Here is a 24,699-nt window from a genome sequence, read left to right as displayed (position 1 = left end):
GTTGCTTCTGAAGCCCAGCTAGCAACAGTTTAAAATTAGATTATCTTCCGCCCAAAGCCTGATTCTATTAAAAACTATCCTTCCCAGGATCTTTAGGGTGTTATCAATCAGAGAAAAGGGACGGTAGCAGCTGGGGTTCGATCGTCCCCTTTTTTAAAAATGGGCACGATAATGCTGGTTGACCAAGTGCTCGGGATGGTTGCGTTAGTCAGATTATTAAAAAGGTTGCATAAAAAGGTCCGGTTCCTGTTTAATAAGATCAATTGATAACCCATCCGGACCTGGGGCTTTGTCCCCTAAACTTTGATGTAAGGCCTCTTGAACCTCGGATATAGTTATAGTGACATTTAGGACTTGATTACAGATAATATTACTGGTTGTTATTGGGGGGGGCAGTATAGATTCCAGCAAAGTGCTTCACCCATAGCTCGCTAGCTATATTACAGCTTATAGGGGTAATGTTTGTATCCATAGACCTCATATTTTTTACTTCCCTCCAGAATCCGTTTGTACCCTTTACAATAGGGAGGCAGCCTTAACTAGATTATCCCAGCATGTTATAAGTAACTCATCTGATCGTGTTTTAGTGGCTGTCTTGTAACGGGCTCTTAAAGATCTTACTAGAGATACATCCCTGGGTGTAGCCGCTAATGCTTCACGCAGGTCTCTATTGGCCCGGGAATAAGAACTATCAAACCACCTGGGGATCTTACTTGTGTTGGTAATTGGTTTAGAAATTATCCGCCTAATGCCAATACAGAGGCCTCAAAACGCCTCAATGATCTCCCCACCTGCGGAGTTGCTTGACAAACATATCTCTACTAGTGTGGGATATATCCTTATCGTGCGTTCTAGTAGGGCTTTATTGTCTATCCCCTTCCATATCAGCCTAAGCTTATCCGTGGTTACCACGAGGTTTTTAGCCCCGATTTCTCGTTGGGTGATAGATTTGGAACAAAGTCTAATGATAGTTAAAATAGGATTATGGTCACCTTGACTCGTACATAAAACCTCAGCCTTTTCCCCAAAAATTTCTAGTGAGGATGATATAAAAACGTAATCTATAATTGATGAGCATCCGTGACCTCTATAGGTAGGCAGTGGCCCCGCAGTTGGGTGAACGCCAGCTTTTTCCATAACATTAATCATATTCCGAGGTGACACAAAATTACAGAGTTCCTCCCCTCTTCTGCATGGGGTCACACCAACTGGGGTGATGGAGGTATTTTCAGTATCCCTAGGCATTTGTGCGTTAAAATCCCCAGCTAAGAGTATACCATCTATTTTGCCATACCTCTGTACCTTAGACAAGAGAGACAATGTTAAGGGAATAAATATAGACTAAATAGAACTATATTTTAAGAAATGTCCAGCCGGACAGTTTAATATCTTGATAAAAATAATCACAGAGAAATAAGACACAGAGTGTAATGGACGTGGGACACCAGCCGATGTCCGACTAACACACTGGCGGGACACAAACAACAGGGAAAAGTAGTAGGCAAAATCGGGTCATCTGAATATCATAAATCATAAACAGATAATCCACAGTATACACATATGCATGAAAAATTTATATCAGCTATGCATTTAGTGTATTTAGGTCGACGACGTTTCGAACCATACATAATATCGGTTCATCTTCAGGACAGAAAATGATTGCCTAAAGAAATAACAATTTCAGTTGAACCCACGGTGGAGTTGAGCTGAAAAGAATTCAGCGCGGTGTGCACGATTAAGCAATTCTCGCGGGGTGGAACCACGGCGAATAACGAAAAGATCAGCGGGAGCGGTGCCCTGGTCGAATGATCAGATAGTAGGGAATGCAGGTCCGCAATGGGGGTGCTTGCATGGCGAGAGCGATCTTCAGCCCATCAATAAATTCAAACAAATTAATAAAATTACTATTTGGAAGTGACATAAAATCATTGTTATAAAAATGTATTAAACAAATCGACGCCCCCCGTATGTAAATGGTAGCTTGGAAGCTAGCATTATTTGTGGTTACACTTTTATACTGCCTTTGGCCGATATTTTCAACCACGTAGATAACCCCCCACACGGTCGACCTATTTTTGGTCTATCTACGATAGAATTCTGACACACAAACCCTTCCAAGAACATTTCTTTTGTACACCACGTCTCCTGAAACATCAGGATATCATAGGCGCTGACCAAGTCAACCCACTCTGTACAATTCAACTTAGACCCTAAACCTGCTATGTTCCAGCTTAAAACTTTTAAATTCAAATCTAAAGTCATAGGTTGGGTGGGAACTAAACATGTTGTTACTGGGTCTGCTGGCTCAGATATAAAAAGGAGTTGGTGATTCGTTAGTCAATCTTGACTCTCCAAACTGGACAGCACAGCAAACCGGTTCTGTAGGTTCAGAGTTGGTGTAAAGATGTTACAAGGGCCCTCTGAACTAAGAAGACGAGTGGGCCTATTCTGCGTGGTCCATGTTGGCATCGATGGTATGCGTGGTCCTAAAGGGGGTTTGTAAAAAAAAAACAATGGTAGAGATTGTATATGTGTTGGGACAGTATTATGATTAACTTGCGTTTGCAATAGCCATTTCACCAAAAGGGGGCGTCTAAAATGTATGATTATATAATCACCTGGGATATTCTTTTTAGAAAACCCCACCCAGCCTACACGTCGCACCATTAAAATATCATTGGTGTACTCCATTCCTGAGCCTTTATATTTTGTTAACCAATCTATGCTCTTGTTTTTGAGTTGGTCCCAGGATTCTGAGTGGTCTCTCCTCAATGGGGGGATGCCAGCTAGGATTGTAACATAAGGACAGGCTTCTGGGGGTAGGTTAAGGACATCTTTAGCCACAATCAAATTATCTTTAGGGCCAGTCTTTCCTCCTGTAGGCACATAAAAAGGTTGGGCAGAAGATGCTGACACCCAGTTCTGTGGCTGGCTATTACTGTTACTGCTTAGCCCTCCACCGGCTGTAGCTGAATTTGGAGTGGACGTCGAGGCTAAAATAGATTACGGGGGACAACTTTCCTTAAGATTACAACCCTTTCCACAAACGGCATTAACAATAGGGGCTAAGCACATACCACTCATCTGTGTTGTAACCTGATCAGATGCTCCCATCTGATTTTTACCCCCCACTATTTTATCAGCAGTGGTCACATTACTTCTATTTGTTGCTGATTTTTTGACCATACTTTCCAATCTGTCCAACCTTTTAAACAAAAACATTAAATTGTTTGTCATTTAGTACTTTCAATCGGTCGTAAACAGAGTCTATTATAGAGTCAATAGGAAAGTCCCCCGAACTGCCGTGCATACACGTAATCATATGGTCAGTTTGTGTATGGGCTGAGTAACTACCATTTGCAGCTGTCAAATCCACAATATTATTTGTTGTTAGCTCCGTTGCCCCTGAGGTTTTAGCAGTTAAACCTTGTTTCCACATACTTTGCGGGGTGGGTTGAGTTTTTGAGCGAGCTGGCTTTTTCCTTTTACAGGCAGTAGGTTTGGTTACTCCACTCTTCCTCTTACCCCCTTCTGTCGATATAGCACAGGACTAATCCCCACTTGTGACATTGATATCCATATTGGACCCTAATTGAGATGGTATGTCGATTATATCAGCTTCAGCTTCAATGTTTTCGGGGTCGATCACAGGACCCTTGGATGACATATCTCGTTGACTGGGGGTGGTAATCATAACTTCTGGTGACAGTGGGAAAGGAATTGATGTATTGACCTGATCTACTTTGCCTGATATATGGCGGATGGGCACAGGTAGACTCATAGAGAGCCTTCTTTCGGTTAGCTCGATCTCAGTTGTAACCATGTTAACTGCTTCCTCAAGGATGCTTTCAATGGTGGGGACAGTTGGGAGTTTAGAACCAGTTATTACAGGGCGTTTCCCCATTGTATGGCGATAACACTCACCTCCAGTCGAAGTTTAGAGGGATGACCCAGCCCAGCCTCGACCAGCCTCGGATGGCCACAGATGGCCCGCCCTTTGCCCCGGCTTAGCCCGGCGCCGCCCGCGGGCGACCCGCGGGACGGGAGTCGTTCTGCTGTTAAGTAGCGCCTCCGGGTGCAGACTGTGGCGTCACCGGTGCGCCGGTGTTTGCTGGGGCACCTGGGGTGTGTAGTTTAGCTGCCGTTCCCCTTACGGCGCTGGAAATGCAGCTTCGCTGCCCCGCCGCCGTTTCCCTCACGGCCAGAGCTTCTGCCGGGATTTCTGCAGTAACTAAGTGCCGCTTTTAGACCCCCAGAGTGCTCGGCGCTCTGCTGTTAAGTAGCGCCTCCGGGTGCAGACTGTGGCGTCACCGGTGCGCCGGTGTTTGCTGGGGCACCTGGGGCGTGTAGTTTAGCTGCCGTTCCCCTCACTGCACTGGAAATGCCGATTCCCTGCCTCACCGCCGTTCCCCTCACGGCCGGAGCTTCTGCCGGGATTTCTGCAGTAAGTAAATGCCGCTTTTATGCAGTTCTTTTACCTCTTTCTGCACTTCTTCTGCTTCTTTCTGCACTTCTCTTGCCCCTTTCTGCACCACTCTTGCCTCTTTCTGCACCTCTGTTGGTTTCTTCTACACTGCTCTTGCTTCTTTCTCCCTCGATCTGCACCTCTCTTGCCTCTGTCTGCACACCAGTTCCCTGTTTCTGCACCTCTTTTGCCTGTTTCTGCATCTCTCTTGCCTCTTTCTGTACCCCTCTTGCTTCTTTCTGCACCCCTGTTGCTTCATTTTGTACTTCTCTTGCTTCTTTCTGGGGCTCTCCTGCTTCTTTCTGCACCTTTGTTCCATCCTTCTGCATTTCTTTTGTTTCTTTCTGCACTCCTTTTGCCTCTTTATGCACTCCTCTTGCCTCTTGCCCCTTTCTGCACCTCTGTTCCTTCTTTCTGCACTTCTTTTGTTTCATTCTGCGGCTCTCTTGCTTCTTTCTGCATCCTCTTTCTCCACCCCTCTTCCCTCTTTCTGCACCTCTGTTGCCTCTTTCTGCACCTCTGTTCCTTCTCTCTGCACTTCTTTTGCTTATTTCTGCACAGCTCTTGCTTCTTTCTGTACCCTTCATGCATCTTTCTGTACCCCTCTTTTTGCACCTCTCTTGCTTCTTTCTGCACCTCTCTTCATTCTTTCTGAACTCCTTTTGTTTCTTTCTGCATCTCTCTAGCTTCTTTCTGCACCCCTCATGCCTCTTTCTGCACCCCTCTTCTATATTTCTGCACCCCACTTGCCTTTTTCTGCAGCTGTATTGCTTTCTTTCTGCACCTCTCTTCCCTCTTTCTGCACCCCTCCTGCCTCTCTCTGTACCTCTGTTCCTTCTTACAGAACTTCTTTTGTTTTTTCTGCACCTCTCTTGCTTCTTTCTGTTCCTCTCTTGCCTCTTTTTCCACCCCTTTCCTCGTTTCTGCATCTATGTTGCTTTTTCTACACTTCTCTTGCTTCTTTCTCCGCCTCCTCCTCCCTCTTTCTGCACCTCTGTTGATTCTTGCTGCACTTCTCTTTCTTCTTTCGGAACCTCTCTTGCTTCATTCTGCTCCCCTCTTCCTTCTTTCTGCATCTCTTCTGCCTGTTTCTGCAACTCTCTTGCCTCTTCCTGTACTTCTCTTGCCTCTTTTTGCATCTTTCTTACCTCTTTCTATAACCCTTGTCCCTCGTTCTGCATCCCTGCTGCCTCTTTCTGCACACCTCTTACCCCTTTCTGCATGTCTGTTGCTTCTTTCTATACTTTTCTTGCCTCTTTCTCCACCCCACTCCCCTTTTTCTGCACCTCGGTTGCTTCTTTCTGTACTTCCCTTGCTTCTTTCTGTACCTCACTTGCTTCTTTATGCACCCCTTGTGCCTCATTCTGCACTCCGCTTCCCTCTTTATGCACCCCTCTTGCCTCTCTCTGTAGCTCTGTTCCCCTTAATGAGCTTCTTCTGTTCTTTCTGCTCCTCTCTTGCCTCCACCCCTCTTCCCCCTTTCAGCATCGATGTTGCTTATGTCTATACTTATCTTGCCCCTTTCTCCACCCTCCTTTCCTCTTTCTGCACCTCTGTTTTTTCTTTCTGTATTGTTCTTTCTTTCGGCATCTCTCTTGCTTCTTTCTCTACCCCTCTTGCCTCTTTCTCTACCTCTCTTCCCCTTTCTGCATGTTTGTTGCTTCTTTCTATATTTCTCTTGCCTCTTTCTCCATCCCTCTTCCCTCTCTCTGCACCTCTGTTGCTTCTTTCTGCACTTCCCTTGCTTCTTTCAGCAACTCTCTTGCTTCTTTCTTCACCCCTTGTGCCTCTTTCTACACCGCTCTTTCTTCCTTTGCACCCCTCTTGCCTCTCTCTGCACCTATGTTCCTTCTTACTGCACTTCTTTTGTTTCTTTCTGCATCTCTCTTGCTTCTTTCCGCTCCTCTCTTGCCTCTTTCTCCACCCCTCTTCCCCCTTTCTGCATCTCTGTTGCTTTTTTCTACACTTCTTTTGCGTCTTTCTCCGCCCCCTCATCCCTCTTTCTGCACCTCTGTTGCTTCTTTCTGCACTTCTCTTTCTTCTTTTTGCACCTCTCTTGCTTCTTTCTGCACCCCTCTTCCTTCTTTCTGCATCTCTTCTGCCTGTTTCTGCAACTCTCTTGCCTCTTTCTGTACTTCTCTTGCCTCTTTTTGCATCTTTCTTACCTCTTTCTATATCCCTTGTCCCTCGTTCTTCACCCCTGCTGCCTCTTTCTGCACCCCTCTTCCCCTTTCTGTACCTCTGTTGCTTCTTTCTGTACTTCCCTTGCTTCTTTCTGTACCTCTCTTGCTTCTTTATGCACCCCTTGCTTTTGCCTCTTTATGCACTGTGCTTCCCTCTTTCTGTACCCCTCTTGCCTCTCAATGTAGCTCTGTTCCTTCTTACTGAACTTCTTTTGTTTGTTCTGCTCCTCTCTTGCCTCTTTCTCCACCCCTCTTCCCCCTTTCTGCATCTATGTTGGTCATTTCTACACTTCTCTTGCCTCTTTCTCCACCCTTCTTCCCTATTTCTGCTCCTCTGTTTTTTCTTTCTGTATTTTTCTTTCTTCTTTGGGCACCTCTCTTGCTTCTTTCTGCACCGCTCTTCCTTCTTTCTGCACCTCTTTGCCTGTTTCTGCAACTCTTTCTGTACTTCTCTTATCTCTTTCTGCACCTCTATTGCTTCTTTCTGTGCCTCTCTTGCTTCTTTCTGCATCCCTCTTGCCTCTTTGTCTACCCCTCTTCCCCCATTCTGCATGTCTGTTGCTTCTTACTATATTTCTCTTGCCTCTTTCTCCATCCCCCTTCCCTCTTTCTACACCTCTGTTGCTTCTTTCTGCACTTCCCTTGCTTCTTTCAGCACATCTCTTGCTTCTTTCTGCACCCCTTGTGCCTCTTTCTCCACCACTCTTGCTTTTTTCTGCACCCCTCTTGCCTCTCTCTGCACCTCTGTTCCTTCTTACTGCACTTCTTTTGTTTCTTTCTGCATACCTCTTGCTTCTTTCTGCTTCCCTCTTCCTTTTTTCTCCACCCCTCTTCCTTCTTTCTGTACCTCTGTTGCTTCTTTTTGCACTTCCCCTGCTTCTTTCTGTACCTCTCCTTCTTCTTTCTCCACCCCTTGTGCCTCTTTCTGCACCACTATTCCCTCTTTCTGCACCCCTCCTGCCTCTCTCTGCACCTCTGTTCCTTCTTACTGCACTTCTTTTATTTTTTTCTGCATCTCTGTGGCTTCTTTCTGCTCCTCTCTTGCCTCTTTCTCCACCCCTTTTCACCCTTTCTGCATCTCTGTGGCTTCTTTCTACACTTCTCTTGCTTCTTTCTCCAGCCCTCTTCCCTCTTTCTGCACCTCTGTTGCTTCTTTCTGCCCTTCTCTTTATTCATTCTGCACCCCTCTTCCTTCTTTTTACACCTCTTTTGCCTATTTCTGCAACTCTCTTGCCTCTTTTTGTACCCCTCTTGCCTCATTTTGTACCCCTCTTGATTCTTTCTGCACCCCTGTTGCTTCATTCTGTACTTATCTTGCTTCTTTCTGTGCCTCTTTTGATTCTTTCTGCACCTTTGTTCCATCTTTCTTCACTTCTATTGTTTCTTCCTGCACTCCTTTTGCCTGTTTTTGCACCACTGTTCCTTCTTTCTGCACTTCTTTTGTTTCATTCTGCAGCTCTCTTGCTGCTTTCTGCATACTCTTTCTCCATTCCTCTTCTCTCTTCCTGCACTTTTGTTGCCTCTTTCTGCACCTCTGTTCCTTCTTTCTGCACTTCTTTTGCTTCTTTCTGCACATCTCTTGCTTCTCTCTGTACCCTTCATGCCTCTTTCTGTATCCCTCTTTTTGTACCTCTCTTGCCTCTTTATTCACCTCTCTTCCCTCTTTCTGTACCCCCTGCCTCTTTCTGCACCCAGTTCCTTCTTTCTGCACTCCTTTTGTTTCTTCCTGTACTTCCCTAGCTTCTTTCTGCACCCCTCATGCCTCTTTCTGCACCCCTCTTCCATTTTTCTGCACCCCTCTTGCCTCTTGATGCAGCTGTATTACTTTTTTTCTGCACTTCTCTTGCTTCTTTCTGCTTCCCTCTTCCTTTTTTCTCCACCACTTTTCCACCTTTCTGGATCTCTGTTGCTTCTTTCTTCACTTCTCTTGCTTTTTTCTCTGCCCCTCTGCCCTCTTTCTGCACCTCTGTTGCTTCTTTCTGCACCCCTCTTCCTTCTTTCTGCATCTCTTTTGCCTGTTTCTGCAACTCTCTTGCCTCTTTATGTACTTCTCTTGCCTTTTTTTGCACCGCACTGTGGTAAATAAATAAATAATACCTCTATTTTTGACTAGATATAACAATAACAGATAGCTCAATAAATAAGAGTCAAGATTCGAGGTAGTAGGAGTTTGCAGGTTTAATACAGCATAAAGGACAGGAACAGGACAACCTGCACGGGCAAGATCTGGGATGGCTAGCCAACAGGGGGGCCCCGACAGCTGTCGGGCAGGATCTGGAATGAGCGCGCTAGCTTTTAATAACAGTACACAAGTATATATACTAAAACAATTGCATTACAATACATGCAGTAGGTGTAGCAGTGGGTGGGGTTCGTAGCAGTTCGCGAAAGATAAGGGAGAAAGGAGGTGTAACAAGAGGCGTGAACAGGGCGTATACATAGACATGTGATGTAAACGTAACGGAATATGTCACAAATGGGGCGGAAACATGGAGGGGGCTACCTAAGGAGCCGGGACCTCTAACCTAGTGGTGCGCGCAAGCTGGCAATGACGTATTACCAGGGAGAAGCTGGGGGCTATGACTTCTGAGCTAGAAGGAGAGACGAAAGTCTGGAGAGTCAGAGCGACATGTACCTAAACACTATCTAGTATCTGATGTTTAGAGAACATGTTGATGGAATCCAAAAGTTATCAGGGCAAAGGCTAACAGACACTAAGACTGGTGCATGTATTATTCTACATGTAGTGTGTGTTGAGGAATATTAAATGACCATTAATACAGTATTTCTCTTACATGGAGACGTAAAGGCTAGACGATGACTGAAACTATTGATGCGATTCAGTAGCTTAGGAATGCAGAGAAGGAGAGCTGGACTGATAACTAGAATCATAACATACTCTTGGCAGACTGACAGGCAGAGCCAGGCCGAGCCGGGCACTGTGAGGCAGGAAGTAAGTGAAGGGTCAGGGATACAGGTGGGGGCTGTATCGCTCCTCAGAGAGGGTTCAGGAGACAGGAGCTGAATCTGAGTCCAGGCCCTTTTGAGGCCTAGAAACGGGGACTTTACAATGAAATAACGTGCACACTGAGAAACGTGGCAACGTAGCTTTACATAGGCCTAATACTCGTAGCTTTCACGAGAACTGGAAACTGGCATACTAGAGATGGACACAACTGTAATTGCGTCTTTAATCGATCATGGGGAATACATATGCATATTAATCATGCACATATAGCATGAGATGGGGAACACGTAGGGACACAGAACATGGCAAAATTTACTTTTCCACATTCCCTCCTTGTCACTACGTTTCCATCAGGAAACATCAATATTCATGATACCATCTATCATTTCATACAGTATCATTTGCTCGTCTCGAATTTTCTTGGAACGGGATCTAGGACGGGACTTGGGACTAGGAATACAAGAGGTAGCACAAATGCCGCAAATCGCAGGGCCACATTGTATACAGAGGCAGCAACTGAATATGATCGCTACTGCAATACCTAGAAAGGACAATACTTTCCATCCCCAGGCAGAAATTATACTCCAAAACCAACCGGACCATGTCCAGGTGCCTGGATTCTGGTGTAACTGATGGGCAATTTTATGAAGTCTGGTTATAGCTGAATAAACAGACGGCGCGTTATTTGGAATGAAAATGCAGCAACTAGATCCGATGACTCTACATGCTCCTCCTCTATCGGCCAGTATGACGTCAAGAACGATACGATTTTGGAGCACGACAAATCTCATAGCAGATTGCTCTTCGGTTAAGTTACCTAGGGCAGAGGCAGTCTCATTCACTACTGCCTCAAGGGTTCTGGTTAATCTACGGATTAACTTACTATTCTGGATAGGTCCTATAAAGAAAAAGAATCCTCTATTGAAATCTGTATACTGTTCTAGAGCAGTTTCAGTTTGATCGACAATCGGGGACTCGATCTCCCTTCTATGTCTAATGTGTACTAGATGTGTGTTTCTATGATAATCAGACGGGGCTAGGAAAACTGGTGGCAGTAGGAAGGCAATATAACAGGTTCCCTCCCAGTCGAGGGGCAGACGAACATATGCGGTCTGACCACAAACAAAATAAGAATGACGTGAAGCTTTGAAAATAGATTTCCCACTGTCACTATACTCGACAATAGTAGTACAATCACTATGTCCTACATGTACGGAACCATTATTTCTGACACATAATTCGCCTTTGACTGGTAGTACTGAAATAGCAGGTAAGTCTGGAGTAGGATCAGACTGAACATTCAGGACCATGAATTTCGAAGAATAATTACCTAAATTATAAACTTCATTTTCTAGATCTAACCCTGTTCTGTGGGGAAGACCTTGCTTGTCTGGAAAACATGTACTGTTCAGAAGGGACATATCATTTGAAGATGACGTTAACATGGACCAGGCTCCACATGAACCGTTATGTGAAAATGGATAAGGAAAGAGTGGCAGAACTCCCTTCGGTGTCTGGAAAGGGGGGAGTCGACCACACACCCAACAATTAGTGGCATTGCTGGTCTGGTGTGAATAATGTAACATACGGATGAATGAATTGTTGCGCATAGCAAGACGATAGGATAGTTCATGAGGAGGCAGATCACTAAACGTGTGCTCTACTGTAGCATTAGAAGACTTATTTACATGAGAAATTGGAAAACATAAATGAAATGCATAGCTCGTGCAGGTAACCATCAAGCTGAGAAACAATATAAAACTTAGAAAAACGATACATCGGATTGAGTTTTGACTAACTCTCTCACTATGGGGGTCTATTTCATACATGTCAGATACCTGTCTAACCGTTTCACCTAGGGGAGGACTTAGACAATTAAACTGGCTGACTTATTTTACTAGACCGAAGCATCTTTTTATACTCCTGCTGCGGAGTTTCCTCTAACAGGGGAGGTTTTGAATCAATGTCATTGGCGGGACAGTCCTTAAGAATAGTATCTTGGCAGTCTTTAAAATCTTGACAATCCTTGGAAATGTTCTTGGAAACAGCTTTTAGTCCGTGAAATTTCTTGACGTGTGACAGATGCACCCACCCCTTCCTGCCTTCCAACTTGACGGCAGTACGGGTGGTTAGAAGGACTAACTTCGGCTCCTTCCAGCGAGGCTCCAGCGGACTTGAACGATCAAAATTGCGGACGAGGACCAGGGTGCCGGGAAGGATCTCGTGTGGCTTGACTTCAGTATTGTCGGGAAATGCAGCGGCAACCTGTGAACGACAAGAGTGTAGGGCAGACATCAAGGAAGCTAGGTAATCTGTCAGCATATTACTGGAAACATCTGTAATACTTCGGGGTCTAGGTGTACCCCACACGTTCGGGGGGCGGCCGAATACGACCTCATAAGGGGACAGACCTGATCTGGAATGTGCGACCATGCGCATATAGAACAGAGCGACTGGCAGGGCAACTAACCAGTCTACACCTTTTTCTTGACAGATTTTGGCAATGCGGATTTTCAAGGTTTGATTATGTCTCTCTACGAGACCGGCTGCTTCTGGATGGCGTACACAATGGAACTTCCACTGGTACCCTAACAAAAGGGACACGTGCTTCATTAATTCAGATGAGAATGGCTGGCCGTTGTCAGAATACACGACCCTTGGGAGTCCATAACGGGGGAAATATTCACGAACCAACTGCTTGGCAGTGGTCGCGGCTGTGTAATCTGGGACTGGATATGCTTCTGTCCACCTGGACAAAGCGCATACAACTACAAGGACATACTTGAAACCTCGACATCGCTCCATCTGAATATAATCCATCTGGAGGACTTCAAAAGGGTGGTCAGGGGGCTGGAATCCACCTTGTTCCACCGGGACACTTTTACCTGGATTGAACTGGCAACATATCATACAAGTACGGACTTTCTGCTTGGCTGCAGCTCGTAAATGCTTGTTAAACCAAATGTTCTGGATACTGTCTAACATGGCTTTTTCTCCTAAGTGTGCTGGACTATGTGCGGTATTGATAATGACTTGAACCATTGAGTCGGGGAGAAACCATGTGGCTTTTCCCTTCGTCACCCATCCCTGATCTGTCTGGACCCCTCCTTGTTCGAACCATTTCTTGATTTCTTCGGGAGTAGCATGTAACTGGATATCTATGACATCTTGAGTAGGGTCCTTAACTGTCATACAAGTAGTCTGTTCTAGAGTGGATGTCGGTGTCTTGTTAACTGGTATGTCTGGTGTCTGTGCTGTAAGCTTGGCTGTTCGATCTGCTAGATCATTACCTTGGGAAATAATGTCAGTGACTTTCGTATGTGCTTTGCACTTCATGATAGCGATAGATGTCGGTAAATGTATTGCATCTAACAGAGCTTGAATAAGGAGACCATGCTGAATCTTGGTTCCATGAGAAGTCATGAAACCTCTCTCCTGCCAGAGCACTCCGAAGTCGTGTACAACTCCGAATGCGTAGCGTGAATCTGTGTAAATATTAACTTTCAGGTTCTTGGCGTGTATGCAGGCTTGTGTCAGAGCAACTAGCTCTGCTGCTTGAGCAGACAGGGTGTCAATACGGTGTGTTTCAATAACTTCAGTGTCAGTAGTCACTGCATACGCGGCTACTAGTTCTCCTGTACTCGTTCTCATACATGAACCATCCACATAAAGTGTCAGGTCGGGATCTGGTAATGGAATATCTGTCAGATCTTGTCTTGGCTTTGTCATAGTGTTAACAACTTCCACACAGTCATGTGTGGCAGGATTTGAAGTAACTGACGGTAACAGTGTAGCAGGATTTAGAACGTTGCAGCGTCTGATTTCTATGTGTGGCTGGAACAGTGTCAGTTCATAACCTGTTAAACGTGCAATTGTCAAGTGCTGGGTCTGTGTTCGGTTTAAAAGAACTTCCACGGAGTGTGGAACTTGTACTGTCAGGGAATGTCCTAATACTATGGAATCACTTTGTCTGATAGCTAGTGCTGTGGCTGCAACTGACTTGAGGCACGCAGGCAGAGCCTGGGCTACTGGATCTAGTGTGCTCGAAAAATAAGCACAGGGCTTGTATTGTCCGGCTTGATCTTGTGTGAGAACAGATAATGCTGTACCATCACGTTCTGTGACAAAAAGTGTAAAAGGCTTATTGTAGTTCGGTGTAGCTAGGACAGGAGCTTGGCATAACGCTTTCTTTAACTCATTGAAACTAAGTGTATGTTCAGATGTCCAAGGGAGGACAGTCGATACGGCTGCCTCCTGTGTCGTTAACTGTATCAGTGGCTTGGCTAGAAATGCATACTGAGGAATCTATTGTCTGCAATAAGAAGTAAGGCCGATAAAAGCACGTACCTCCTTCTGTGTCTTGGGCTGTGGAAGACTCGCTATTAACTGGATACGGCCAGGTGTCAACTGCCTACCCCACTTGGACAGCAAGTGGCCTAAGTAGATCACTTGCTGGACACAGAATTGAAGCTTTGAAGGAGACACCTTGTGCCCCATCTCGGCTAGGAAATACAGGACTGTAAGCGATGCTCGCTCGCAAGCATGTTCAGAACGGGCTGTGATCAGTAGATCATCGACATACTGGAGCAGGGCAGTGTCAGTTGGCATGTGAATGTTGTCTAGTTGTCTCTTAAGTGCTTGACTGTAAATACTAGGACTTTCTGTGAAACCTTGAGGAGCTCGTGTGAATTTATAGCTCCTTCCATTTAAACAAAAACCGAAAAGGTACTGGCTGTCTGGATGAATTGGAACACTGAAAAATGCGTTTTCGAGGTCTATGACTGTGAAAAATGTTGCCTCAGAATCAATGGCTGTCAATAGGGATGAGATATCTGGAACAACTGGATACTGGGGAATGATACATTTATTGAGTTCTCGAAGATCAATCACTAATCGATATACTGGGGGTGCTTTTGGATCAGTACGTTTCATGACTGGAATGATAGGAGAATTACATACATTGGAGTCAGTTTCTACAACTACTCCTTGAGCAATGAGCTCGTCAATAATTTTGGATAAGGCTGCTACAGCCTCAGGTGGCAATCTGTACTGTCTGATTCGTGGCAAGACTATACCTTGCTTGAGAGTCACACGATGGGGTGTGATTTGCATGAAGCCAACATCAGTTGGACCTTGCGCCCATAGATGCTGCGGAACATTAGACAATCTCGGATCAAAATCTCGTAAAACATAGTGACCCTTGAAGTCACGTAAAAACAAACGTATTCCCTCTGGGGAACAGCAAATAACTGCACCTAATTCTTTCAGTGTCTTAATGCCTAACAAATTTTCTGGACATGACTTCGTAAGCAATAGATCAGTAGTTCAGGACAATGGACCCACTTCTAGAGTAACTGGTTTGGAAATCTCGTTAACAATTGGCTTTCCTGAAAATCCAAGGGAAACATTTCTAGAGCCTGAGAGCGGAGCCCCTGGAACCTCGTCGTGACTTATAGTAGTCCTACTTGCCCCAGTATCAATCAGAAACTTTCTGTCTTTCCCTAATACTTGACTGTGAACATAGGGACCTTCTTGATCTACAGGAATCTCGATGAGAGGCAAGCCTACCTCCCTCTCTAGGCTGTTTCATGAATACGCTTGATACTCTGGATACTCTGTCTGTGCATACTGGTACATCTGCTGTGTAACATGCTGTGTTGCAGCAATAGGCTGCGGTGCTGGAACTATCTGTTGTGCATTCTGTGGCTGAGAAGTCTGTGAAACTTGTTCTTGTCTAGGCGGACGTGGTCTTTCTTTAGTTTTACCAGTGGCTATGTTGTGTTTCAGAACTGCACACTCGTTTATAAAATGACCTGGCTGTTTACAATAATTGCATGTCCCTTTAACGGGAGCTGCAGGATGACTGGCTTGAATCGGACCCCTCTTCTGACTGTCTTGAGGAACAGATTGTGCAACTAGTACTTTCATTTTCGTGTCTTTCATACGTCTTCTCTCGTGTTCTTGCTCTTCTCTGATTCTATTCTGGTGATACTGGAGCATCTGGAGCATTTGGGACTGGGTACTAGCTTGCCAAGTACTTTCGACTTTCAAAACTCGATTTTTAACTTGTGGACTTGAATTCTCGACTAATTTAGTAACAAAAAGATGAGGGTATGACTCGCTACTCGTCTTCAAACCACTGTTGATGCTAAAACATTTCTCAAATCTAGAATAAAAATCACTAGTGTCTTCGTCTTGTTTCGGTTTACAGGCTGAGATTGCATCCCAGTCTTCCTTTTTAGTGGCTAATAATCTAGGTAAAACTTGTATCAATAATTCTGGTAATTCTTTACATTTGTCTCCAAGACCGGTACCTGGTACTCGTATCTTATCTTCAGCTTCTAGAGCTGTCCAATCGATCTTTTTCTCTCCCACCTCCCAATCTTTTTCCTTGAGTTTTTCATATATGCCTGCAGGCAACAGGACTTTTAGCATTTTAATAATATCTGGATACGTGTATTCTCCCATACGGAGCATGTCTTTTAATTCACGGTGGAACCCTGCTGGATCTTTGTCGTGACAGGGAATTAATTTCTTCATCTCTAAGAGTTCCATCTTGGTAACTGGGGTGTAAACAAATACTCGTTGCATTTCACCATCCGTTGTCCTAACTGGGTGTACTTCTCGTAGCGGATGCTGTCTGTCTATGTAAAACGGTTTACTTTCTGGAGGTGAGACATGAACAAAATGCGGGTTCAAAAACGTTCTGTATTTGTGGCGCTGTTCTAGAATGACACTAATTAAATCGGTACCTAAACCTTTCCATCTATACTGGAGTAACTCGTTCAGGATATCATGTAACGGACCTGGATCAGAATGTTGACCCTCATACAGTGTAATGAGGTGCTGGATCATATACATACCCACCAGTCGCTGCTCGGCTGGGGGCAGTTTCAGAAACATTTGTGCCACTATTTCGTCTGGAAAAGTGGTAGAATCAGTAATCCATCGGACTGCTGATCGGGCTAGTTCTTGTTCATGCATAGTACTTAATTCACTATAACCGATTCGTGATTTCAGAATTTGATCGGTAGCTTGAAATACTTGTTCCAGAGAACCTTGTTCCGGTGCTGGAAGATGAACAGTTTTCTTGTGTTCTAGGCTACCCTCGGCTATATTATCACTCCACCTTGTCAGAACTTTCATTTCGGTCGGATCTTTAGTCGGGGAATCTTGTTCCCGTATTAAACAATTGATCAGAAACTTTAATAACATGAACTGGATCTCAGCTTTCCTGAGAGACATGACTTCACCAATACTTTCTGGATCGTCTCCTGTACGAATGAAACGATACATTCTGTCCAGATCTTCTTTCATGTTCGGTAGGGTGACCAAATACTCGGACACCTGTCTTATACGTACTGAATATATAACCATACTATCCTCGCCTGGGACTGGATCATAACAGCATTCAGTAAGAAGTCGCCTGATTTCTGCAATAGTCTTATATTTAGGCGTACGCTGTAACGCACGTTCATGTAACTCGACTGCTCCTAAACGTCTACTTGGCGGCGGGGTACCAGGAGGACCTCCTCCCGCGGCCCCTAAACTGGAATCGTCGACTGATACTCTTCGTGTTGGCAGAGTGACTGAAGTAGCGGGAATTTGTACTACGGGCTGGACCGGGGGTACCGTAACAGGTGTTGTAACAGGTGCCCCGGTGACTGGAGGACCATGAATTACATTATTTACAGGAGCTGGTGGAACAGGATTTGCATATTCTGGGACTGTGTCGTCCAAATAGGACGAGAGAAAAATATCAGCTGCGGTCGGTTTATGACGTAGCTTGGTCGGAACTAAGGATGGCGGAAAATTACTGGATGCCTCCGGGGTTGCTTTTGGCAAGCCCTCGGCAAGAAGAGGATACATACCCTTAATGAGGGCATTCCTCTGTCTGTCTGACTGTTCGGTTTTAACTCGTTCACCTATTTCGATTAGTTCCTTTTCTTGGGCTTTTTCTAAGGATTCTCTACTTAATTCTGACTTTCTGATTTCTTTTTCGGTTCTTTTATGAGATTCTTTGCGCCATAACTCGATGGCATCTTTCTGTGACTGTCTGGCTTTCTTTTTCCATAATACTTCTTCTACTCGCATGATGCACTCGGCATCCCATGTACCCGATACGGGCCATCTATACTTTTCTTCTAACTGTTTGGTGTACTCCACCCACAAATCTAGATACAATATGGCACTTATGCCATGCTTTTGATACATAAAATGACCTGGACTGTCCCTAGGCGGGACAGGAACTGCTTCTTCTAACAGACCTTTTCTAGTTTTTAACTGACGTAACTTGGAAAACAATGGCATGACTGGGCTGGAGTCTAGACACAATACACAATGAACACGATAATTACACCACTTTCATACCACGACATTGAAATACATGAATGACATTTAAAATAACAGTTCGGACAAAATACTACCTGGAATACTGAAAACAGAATACATGAATTTCTCGAGAACAGAACGGACTAGAACAGAAACTAGATGCACTGCTAAAACAGTACGAAACTTACCGGTCTCATAAAGAGACACGTCAGGACCCGCATCCACCTAAGTGGACACTTCGTGTTGGATCTGTGTACCCAAACCCACGGACCAGAGACAATGCAATTGACCCTGTCTAGATACTACCCCAGCAACGGTACTCACCGGGCAGCAAGAACGGAAGGCCTCGGACTGGACTGGACTGCTACGACGCCGGACGGACGAACTTCGGACTTCTGTTACGGGTGGGCCTCCGGATACCTCGGACCTTGGACTCTCGGCTTGGGCTCTGGTCGGGACTCGCCGCGTTCCTCCACCGCCTCGTCTGGATGCTGGACCGCAACCTCCGTCTCCTCCGTGGGCCTGAGGGATACTTGAAGCAGAAATATCTGCACGTGCACGGTATGGTTCTGTCACGGCTGCAGAGGATCAGGGGGCTTGCGTGGCTTCTCCGGCGCGTGGGGAAAGGGCAAGTCCCTGTTCGGGCGCCATTATGTGGTAAATAAATAAATAATACCTCTATTTTTGACTAGATATAACAATAACAGATAGCTCAATAAATAAGAGTCAAGATTCGAGGTAGTAGGAGTTTGCAGGTTTAATACAGCATAAAGGACAGGAACAGGACAACCTGCACGGGCAAGATCTGGGATGGCTATCCAACAGGGGGGCCCCGACAGCTGTCGGGCAGGATCTGGAATGAGCGCGCTAGATTTTAATAACAGTACACAAGTATATATACTAAAACAATTGCATTACAATACATGCAGTAGGTGTAGCAGTGGGTGGGGTTCGTAGCAGTTCGCGAAAGATAAGGGAGAAAGGAGGTGTAACAAGAGGCGTGAACAGGGCGTATACATAGACATGTGATGTAAACGTAACGGAATATGTCACAAATGGGGCGGAAACATGGAGGGGGCTACCTAAGGAGCCGGGACCTCTAACCTAGTGGTGCGCGCAAGCTGGCAATGACGTATTACCAGGGAGAAGCTGGGGGCTATGACTTCTGAGCTAGAAGGAGAGACGAAAGTCTGGAGAGTCAGAGCGACATGTACCTAAACACTATCTAGTATCTGATGTTTAGAGAACATGTTGATGGAATCCAAAAGTTATCAGGGCAAAGGCTAACAGACACTAAGACTGGTGCATGTATTATTCTACATGTAGTGTGTGTTGAGGAATATTAAATGACCATTAATACAGTATTTCTCTTACATGGAGACGTAAAGGCTAGACGATGACTGAAACTATTGATGCGATTCAGTAGCTTAGGAATGCAGAGAAGGAGAGCTGGACTGATAACTAGAATCATAACATACTCTTGGCAGACTGACAGGCAGAGCCAGGCCGAGCCGGGCACTGTGAGGCAGGAAGTAAGTGAAGGGTCAGGGATACAGGTGGGGGCTGTATCGCTCCTCAGAGAGGGTTCAGGAGACAGGAGCTGAATCTGAGTCCGGGCCCTTTTGAGGCCTAGAAACGGGGACTTTACAATGAAATAACGTGCACACTGAGAAACGTGGCAACGTAGCTTTACATAGGCCTAATACTCGTAGCTTTCACGAGAACTGGAAACTGGCATACTAGAGATGGACACAACTGTAATTGCGTCTTTAATCGATCATGGGGAATACATATGCATATTAATCATGCACATATAGCATGAGATGGGGAACACGTAGGGACACAGAACATGGCAAAATTTACTTTTCCACAGCACTTGCCTCTTTCTGCACCCCTCTTCCCTCGTTCTGCACCCCTGCTACCTCTTTCTGCCCCTCTATTCCTACTTTCTGCACTTCTTTTCTTTCTTTTGTTGTCACCCTTCTTGCCTCTTTCTCCATCCTTATTCCCCCTTTCTGCGTCTATGTTGTTTTTCCCACATTTCTCGTACCTCTTTCTCCTCCCCTCTTTCCCCCTTTCTGCACCTCTGTTGACTCTGCATTTTTCTTTCTTCTTTCGGCACCTCTCGTGCTTCTTTCTGTACCCCTCTTCCTTCTTTCTGCACCTTTTTGCCTGATTCTGCAACTCTATGGTTTCTTCCTGCACTCCTTTTGCCTGTTTTTGCACCACTGTTCCTTCTTTCTGCACTTCTTCTGCAGCTCTCTTGCTGCTTTCTGCGTACTCTTTCTCCATTCCTCTTCTCTCTTCCTGCACCTTTGTTGCCTCTTTCTGCACCTCTGTTCCTTCTTTCTGCACTTCTTTTGCTTCTTTCCGCACATCTCTTGCTTCTCTCTGTACCCTTCATGCCTCTTTCTGTATCCCTCTTTTTGTACCCCTCTTGCCTCTTTATTCATCTCTCTTCCCTCTTTCTGTACCCCCTGCCTCTTTCTGCACCCAGTTCCTTCTTTCTGCACTCCTTTTGTTTCTTCCTGTACTTCCCTAGCTTCTTTCTGCACCCCTCATGCCTCTTTCTGCACCCCTCTTCCATTTTTCTGCACCCCTCTTGCCTCTTGCTGCAGCTGTATTGCTTTTTTCTGCACTTCTCTTGCTTCATTCTGCATCTCTTTTGCTTCTTTCTGCTTCCCTCTTCCTTTTTTCTCCACCACTCTTCCACCGTTCTGGATCTCTGTTGCTTCTTTCTGCACTTCTCTTGCTTTTTTCTCTGCCCCTCTGCCCTCTTTCTGCACCTCTGTTGCTTCTTTCGGCACCCCTCTTCCTTCTTTCTGCATCTCTTTTGCCTGTTTCTGCAACTCTCTTGCCTCTTTCTGTACTTCTCTTGCCTTTTTTAGCACCGCACTTGCCTCTTTCTGCACCCCTCCTCCCTCGTTCTGCACCCCTGCTACCTCTTTCTGCCCCTCCATTCCTACTTTCTGCACTTATTTTGTTTCTTTTGTCACCCTTCTTGCCTCTTTCTCCATCCTTATTCCCCATTTCTGCGTCTATGTTGTTTTTTTCTACATTTCTCGTACCTCTTTCTCCTCCCCTCTTTCCCCCTTTCTGCACCTCTGTTGACTCTGCATTTTTCTTTCTTCTTTTGGCACCTCTTGTGCTTCTTTCTGTACCCCTCTTCCTTCTTTCTGCACCTTTTTGCCTGTTTCTGCAATTCTTTCTGTACTTCTCTTACCTCTTTCTACACATCTGTTGCTTCTTTCTGTACTACTCTTGCCTCTTTCTGCACCCCTCTCGCCTTTTCTGCACCTCTGTTGCTTGTTTCTGCACTTCTCTTGCTTCTTTCTGCACCTCTCTTGCCTCTTTCTGCACTCATCTTCCCTCTTTCTGCACCTCTCTTGGCTGTTTCTGCACATCTGTTGCTTCTTTCTGCACTTCTCTTGTTTCTTTGTGTACCTCTCTTGCTACTTTCCGCATTCCTGTTGCCTCTTTCTGTACTCGTCTTTCCCTCTTTCTGCGCCTCTCTTGTGTCTTTGTGCACCTCTCTTGCCTGTTTCTGTACCTCTCTTGGGTCTTTCTGCACTCTCTTGCCTCTTTCTGCACCTCTGTTGCGTATTTCTGCACCTCTCTCACCTCTTTCTGTACCTCACTTGCCTCTTTCTACACCTCTGTTGCTTCTTTCAGCAGTTCCCTTTCCTCTTTCCTCTTTCTGTACTTCTCTTGCCTGTTTCTGTACCTCACACCTCTTTCTGCACTCGTCTTCCCTCTTTCTGCACCTGTTTTGCCTCTTTCTGCATTCCCATTCCCTCTTTCTGCACCTCTCCTGCCTATTTCTGTACCTCTTTGGCCTCTTTCTGCACTTCTCTTGCCTCTTTGTGCACCTCTTTTGCTCCTTTCTGCACTTCTTTTGCTTCTTTCTGCACCTCTCTTACTTCTTTCTGCACCCCTCTTGCCTCTTTGTACATTTCTTTTGCTTGTTTCTGCAACTCTCTTGCCTCTTTCTGTGCTTCTCTTGCTTCTTTCTGTGCCTCTCTTGTTTCTTTCTGTACCTTTGTTCCATCTTTCTGCACTTCTTTTGTTTCTTTCTGCACTCCTTTTGCCTCTTGCTGCACCACTGTTCCTTCTTTCTACACTTCTTTTGTTTCATTCTGCAGCTCTCTTGCTGCTTTCTGCATCCTTTTTTGCACCCCTCTTGCCTCTTTCTGCACCCCTCTTGCCTCCTTCTGCACCCTTCTTTGCTCTTTCTGTACCTCCCTTGCCTCTTTCTGCATTTCCGTTCCCTCTTTATGCACCTCTCCTGCCTGTTTCTGTACCTCTCTGGACTCTTTCTGCACTTCTCTTGCATCTTTGTGCACCTCTGTTGCTTCTTTCTGTACTTTGTTTGCTTCTTTCTGTACCTCTCTTACTTCTTTCTGCACCCCTCTTGCCTCTTTCGGCACCCTTCTTCCTTCTTTGTTCACCTCTCATCCCTCTTTATGTATCCCTCCTGCCTCTTTCTGTACCTCTGTTCCTTCTTTCTGCACTTTTCTGTTTCTTTTTGCACATCTTATGCTTCTTTCTACATCCCTCTTGCCTCTTTCTCTACCCCTCTTCCCCCTTTCTGCATGTCTGTTGTTTCTTTCTATATGTTTCATGCCTCTTTCTCCACCCCTCTTCCTTCTTTCTGTACCTCTGTTGCTTCTTTTTGCACTTCCCGTGCTTCTTTCTGTACCTCTCTTGCTTTTTTGTACACCCCTTGTGTCTCTTTCTTCACCACTCTTCACTCTTTCCGCACCCCTCTTGCCTCTCTCTGCACCACTGTTCCTTCTTACTGCACTTCTTGTTTTTTCTTTCTGCATCTCTCTTGCTTCTTTCTGTACTTCTCTTACCTCTCTTTGTACCCCCTCTTGCCTATTTTTGTACCCCTCTTACTTCTTTCTGCACCCCTGTTGCTTCATTCTGTACTTCTCTTGCTTCTTTCTGTGCCTCTCTTGCTTCTTTCTGCACCTTTGTTCCATCTTTCTGCACTTCTTTTGTTTCATTCTGCAGTCCTCTTGCTGCTTTCTGCATCCTCTTTATGGACCCCTCTTGCCTCTTTCTGCACCTCTCTTGCCTCTTTCTGCACCCCTCTTGCCTCCTTCTGCATTCCCGTTCCCTCTTTCTGCACCTCTCCTGCCTGTTTCTGTACCTCTCTGGACTCTTTCTGCACTTCTCTTGCCTCTTTGTGCATCTCTGTTGCTTCTTCCTGCACTTCTTTTGCTTCTTTCTGCACCTCTCTTACTTCTTTCTGCACCCCTCTTGCCTCTTTCTGCACCCTTCTTCCCTCTTTGTTCCTCTCTTCCCTCTTTTTGCATCCCTCCTACTTCTTTTTGTACCTCTGTTCCTTCTTTCTGTACTTTTCTTTTTCTTTTTGCACCTCTTATGCTTCTTTCTACATCCCTCTTGCCTCTTTCTTCACACCTCTTCCCCCTTTCTGCACCTCTGTTGCTTCTTTCTGCCCTTCTCGTTCTTCTTTCTGCACCCCTCTTCCTTCTTTTTACATCTATTTAGTCTGTCTTGCAACTCTCTTGCCTCTTTCTGTACTTCTCTTGCCTCTTTTTGTACCCCTCTTGCTTCTTTCTGCACCCCTGTTGTATTGTATTGCGACTTATATAGCGCACGTATCACCCGAAGGTATCAATGCGCTTGCTTAGGGAACCCGTCCTGGTATTCCCCTGTGAGATACCCCGGCAGGGTATCCACAAGGTGAAAGCCAGGCATCCCGCCGCGAGGGGCCGTAGTGGAGATTAAGCAACCTATTGCCCAGAGTCGCAGAGTGTGACCCCGTGAGTCGAGTAGGCACCGGAGCGAGAATTGTCGAGTCCGTGGAATTTTTGAGTCCGAGGCGGGGAACCGAACCCTGGTCCACGGCCGATCTCAGCATCCGGGTCTGCCGCCTCTAACCACTGAGCCACGCTTCTCCAATGTTGCTTCATTCTGCACTTCTCTTACTTCTTTCTGTGCCTCTCTTGCTTCTTTCTGCACCTTTTTTCCATCTTTCTGCACTTCTTTTGTTTCTTTCTGTACTCCTTTTGCCTCTTTCTGCACCCCTCTTGCCTCTTATTGCACCATTCCTTCTGTCTGCACTTCTTTTTTTTCATTCTGCAGCTCTCTTGCTGCTTTCTGCATCCTCTTTCTCCACTCCTCTTACCTCTTTCTGCACCTCTGTTGCCTCTTTCTGCACCTCTGTTCCTTCTTTCTGCACTTCTTTTGCTTCTTTCTGCACATCTCTTGCTTCTTTATGTACCCTTCATGCCTCTTTCTGTATCCCTCTTCCCTCTTTTTGTACCTCTCTTGCCTCTTTATTCACCTCTCTTCCCTCTTTCTGGACCCCTGCCTCTTTCTGAATTCCTTTTGGTTCGTCCTGTACTTCTCTAGCTTCTTTCTGCATCCCTCATGCCTCTTTCTGTACCCCTCTTCCCCCTTTCTGTACCTCCGTTGCTTCTTTCTGTACTTCCCTTGCTTCTTTCTGTACCTCTCTTGCTTCTTTGTGCACCCTGTGTGCCTCTTTCTGCACTGTGCTTCCCTCTTTCTGCACCCCTCTTGCCTCTCAATGTAGCTCTGTTCCTTCTTACTGAACTTCTTTTGTTCTTTCTGCTCCTCTCTTGCCTCTTTCTCCACCCCTCTTCCCCCTTTCTGCCTCTATGTTGCTCATTTCTACACTTCTCTTGCCTCTTTCTCCACCCTTCTTCCCTATTTCTGCTCCTCTGTTTTGTCTTTCTGTATTTTTCTTTCTTCTTTGGGCA

The sequence above is a fragment of the Lissotriton helveticus genome, chromosome 7, assembly GCF_964261635.1.
Source record: "Lissotriton helveticus chromosome 7, aLisHel1.1, whole genome shotgun sequence".
NCBI lineage: Eukaryota > Metazoa > Chordata > Amphibia > Caudata > Salamandridae > Lissotriton > Lissotriton helveticus.
The sequence above is the reverse complement of the archived record's forward strand: the minus strand, read 5'-3'. Positions refer to the sequence as shown.